The sequence below is a fragment of the Lepisma saccharinum genome, chromosome 12 (assembly GCF_977018435.1).
Source record: "Lepisma saccharinum chromosome 12, izLepSacc3.1, whole genome shotgun sequence".
Lineage (NCBI taxonomy): Eukaryota > Metazoa > Arthropoda > Insecta > Zygentoma > Lepismatidae > Lepisma > Lepisma saccharinum.
Genome location: NC_139240.1, coordinates 25,182,519 through 25,186,877, shown reverse-complemented (window position 1 = coordinate 25,186,877; position 4,359 = coordinate 25,182,519). Strand labels below are relative to the sequence as shown.

The window sequence follows — 4,359 nt, the reverse complement described above, 5'->3', positions numbered from 1 at the left end:
TTTTACTGGTGCATACTTTTATCATGAAGCTTCTTTGGTATTCCAAACTCGACTAATATATTATATAATTTATCTCTTTTTGACCGAATCATATGCTTTTTTGAAATCAATGAATAGCTGATGGACATTTTGATTATATTCACACTTTTTCACAAGTGTCTGTCTGATGTGAAAAATTTGATCTGTTACGTTTAAATCAACATTGATAATCACCTATAATTTCATTACCATATTTGGTTAGTCTTGTTGAAAGAATGTTAGATAATATTTTATTTGCTGTTGAGAGTAGAGAAATTCCATGGTAATTATTGCATTTAATTTTTGAAACACAGGAACAATTATGGATTCTTTCCACTGTTGAGGGATTCATTTTGGATTTGGTGCATATTACTCACAATATTAAATATTAAAAAATATTTCTGTTATGAACACAATATAAATATCATATAAAAACTGTTTTACTTACGTATTTGTGAGTCTACTCCTTAAGATAGCTACGTTTTGGGGAAGCATCTGCCACCTTCCTCAGGCATTCTTTAAGCATGCAATACTACCATGCCGCGTCGTTGTTTCATACAAGGAAAGGTTGAACGGTTAGGATTGGGGAGAAAGTATCAGATAAAATTATATATATACATATATATATAGGGAAAAGGAATTGAGTGTCCTTTGCATAACAATGAACTTTACTGTGATTACTGTGATTGATTATGGTAGGTATGTAGGCTGTAAAAATGGTTTAGAAGAGAGGAGCTAGAATGGATCCCTGTGGGACACCAGTTCCAACGAAAGGGTGAGAGAGATAGGGGGCATGGCAGCGTTTATGTATACTCTCTGTTGTTCAGATATGATCTAAACCATTGGAGAGCGGGAGTGAAAAATTGTAGTATTTGAATTTGCTTAAGAGCAGGTTCACTTTCAAAGGCTGTAGTGAGATCCAGTAATACTAACGCTACTGTCATTCTCTTGTCTATTGATCGTAATAAATCATCGGTGATTTTAAGTAACACCGTTGCCATGCTGTTTGAAGGACGGTAACCGGATTGACATTTCGGAAGCAGATCTAGATCATTAACGTGCTTGCGAGTTTGCTTGTAAACAATTTTGTCAGTGATTTTGGAAAATATAGGTAAGAGACTTATTGCCCGAAGGTCAGTCAGGGACGTTATTACTTTTTCTTTGGTATCGGAACAACACATGCTGTTTTCCAGCTGGCCAGGTATTGTCCAGTCCGGAATGAGAAATTTACGATGTGCGTCAGGGAACATAGGATGTGCTGTAATAATAGTTTAATCAATTTTATGAATATTCCATCATTACCAGAGACATTGGATGATATTTTGTTTATCGCTTTCAGTGTTTCGGTTTCGTTTATATCTTGCAGATGGAAAGTTTGAGCACTTTCGTTAAAGGTGTTACGATCAAAGAAGTTTCGAGTTTTGTTAACGGCATCTTCTGAAACATCCGTTTTGCTGCATACGCTAGAAAAATGTCAGTTAATTGAATCCATGTTTCTGAAGTCGGATGGTATCTCGTTGATATTTATACTTTTTACTATATACACCCCACGTTTTTAATTTTTTCCACAACTCTGTTATTGTTGCAGCAGAGGTGATGACTAAAATAGGCTTTCTTTTTCTGCCGTTGTACCGAGGTGATAAAGTTTCTCAGTTCTTTGTAGTAGCCCCAGTTTGCTTGGGTTTTTATGCGCTCATATTTTATTAGGATATTGTCATGGAGCTTCATAAGTAGTTTTGTATTTTCAGATATCCACGGAGAGGGTTTTGATTTTATTAATTTAATTTCAAGGGGTGCATGCTTGTCAAAGAGATTTATTACGTTTTGAGTAACGAAGTGCACTGTATCGTCGATACTGTCAAAGCTATCTATTTACATCCATTGAATTGTTGCAGCATTCCTATCGAATATCTCTTTGTCGAGGGTAGAGAAGTTTCGGTATTTGATAAACTGTTTAATTAATTTGGTTTTTTCGATGGCAAGTGTCACATTTACTAAACAGTGGTCAGACATTCCGACTGGATCGGTTACGTTAAATGAGCGTACAAGATCCGGGTCATCCATTACTACTACATCGAGGAATGATTGAGTGGTTGCCATTATTCTGGTTGTTTGGTTAATGATTTGAATCATGCCGAAAGAGTTTTATTATTGATTGTAAATATACTGTTTCTGGTTTATGGGGAAAATGGAAAGCTGCGTTTAAGTCACCTAGAATAAGTAATTTGTGAACGATTGGAAAACTTCTGAGATCGTCGTTTCTAGGTGCGATAATTTTGTATACAACATGTTATGGGCTTTGTACACAACATTGTACTATGTGAGAGCTGGACGTTCAATAAGGAGTTTGAGATAGACCTGGATTCTTTTGAAAGGAAAATTCTGAGAAGAGTATGGGGACCAGTGAGAAACAGGGATGGATGGAGACTAAGATATAACAATGGATTGTACCATCTATACAAAGATATATGTATATCCCACTTTATAAAATTTAAAGGACTTGAGTGGGCAGGACATGTCCAAAGAATGGATGCATACCAAAGTTAGTGGCATATAGTACAATAGGAGGTAGAAGATCTGTAGGAAGCCCAAGAGAAGATGTATGGAGACTGTGGAAGAAGATGTGAAAGGAATGTTAGAAATGAGAAATAGGAGGAAGAAAGCTTTGGACATAGTAGCATTGAGGCCAGGGCTCGATGTCGGGCTGCAGTGTCATAGAAGAAGAAGGAGGTGTGGACTGAAATAAATGACATACAGGCATGTTGAAAACTCAGAATACCCCTAAATGTGTGATTCTTCTTTTTCCAATTGTCGAATTTTTTAAAGAATTTTGCCCTTTTACAATGACTTTTTGTAATTTTACTATGTAGAGAATATTTATAGGAGCAATTCGTAATTTCTATGGCATTCATCTTTACAAGTACTTACAATCTTGAAAGGATTGTAAAGAAAGAGAAGGGTTACATGTATTTGTGCCTAATAAAATTTATTGGAGCAGACATAGTGTGTAGCTGAATATGTAAGGCGAATGCTACACCTAAATCATTTTCTGAATTATTTAAGACATCCTCCAATTCCATCTACTGTGAATGAATTACTTACAAATGGCCAACACCCAGACTGGTTCCCTGCCTGCAAGATACTTATGAGAGTAAGACCAGAGTTTGACCTTGACCACTGAGGTCAAAATCAGGCAAAGCCAGACCGGCTCGGTAGCTCAGTGGTAGAGTAATGGCATGGAATGCCAGAGACCTGGGTTCGAGTCCTGGTCGAGCCTGCATTTTTTGCTGAAAGTTCTACATAATAATATGCTTTTATTTACTTTTTCAAGAGTACATCACCAACAACAGTCTATTTTACTCTCCTTTCTTTGCATTGATTTGCACATGTCAGTTATTCTCATTATTTACTCAGAAAGTGAACTACATTTGTATAATATTTTTTTTCAGCTACCTGATCAAGAACTATATGGAGGAACAGATACAAGGAGTCCCAATGTCAGTTCCACATTTGCCAGTGTCTGCAGGAAAGTTAAGTGAACAAGAGCAGCTAAGGGAAATTACTGAATGTATCAGTAGAGAAGAAAATTTTGAGTCTGAACCTTCACCAAAAACCTTTCCAAGCAAGACATTTGTTGATGGATCCAGAGGTAGTAACAGGAGAAGGCAATGTATAGATCCCATCTCCAACAACAATTTCTCTGACAAAGGAAATTTGATAACATATGAACCACAGATGCTTTTAAATTGTTCAGTTTCGAAGAAAAGTTTTGTCCATGAAGCTGAGCGTAAAACATTTATGAGTGTTCACACAAAAGAGAAACCTTTTAGTTGTTTAATTTGCAAAAAGGATTTTGCCCATAAAGTTCATCTTAATGAGCATGTAAGGCTTCACATTGGAGAGAAGCCTTTCAATTGTTCAATTTGCAACAAAGATTTTGCACATAAACATAATCGTAATGAGCATGTGAGGGTTCACACTGGAGAGAAGCCTTTCAGTTGTTCAATTTGCAATAAGTATTTTGCCCGTAAAGGAGATCTTAATAACCATGTGAGGCTTCACACTGGAGAGAAGCCTTTCAATTGTTCAATTTGCAACAAAGATTTTTCACATAAATCGAATCTTAATATGCATGTGAGGGGTCACACTAAAGAGAAGCCTTTTAATTGTTCAATTTGCAACAAATATTTTGCACGTAAATATTATCTTAATGCGCATCTGAGGGTTCACACTGGAGAGAAGCCTTTCAGTTGTTCAATTTGCAATAAGTATTTTGCCCGTAAAGGAGATCTTAATAACCATGTGAGGCTTCACACTGGAGAGAAGCCTTTCAATTGTTCA

At 36.3% G+C, this 4,359-nt stretch overlaps 1 non-coding gene across 1 annotated transcript; it reads left to right on the top strand.

The window, feature by feature from the left end:
* The first annotated feature begins 3,224 nt into the window (after nucleotides 1-3,224).
* On the top strand, nucleotides 3,225-3,295 carry TRNAS-GGA (transfer RNA serine (anticodon GGA)). Its single transcript has one exon. It is a non-coding gene; the product is annotated as a tRNA-Ser (tRNA).
* Nucleotides 3,296-4,359: the final 1,064 nt, after the last annotated feature.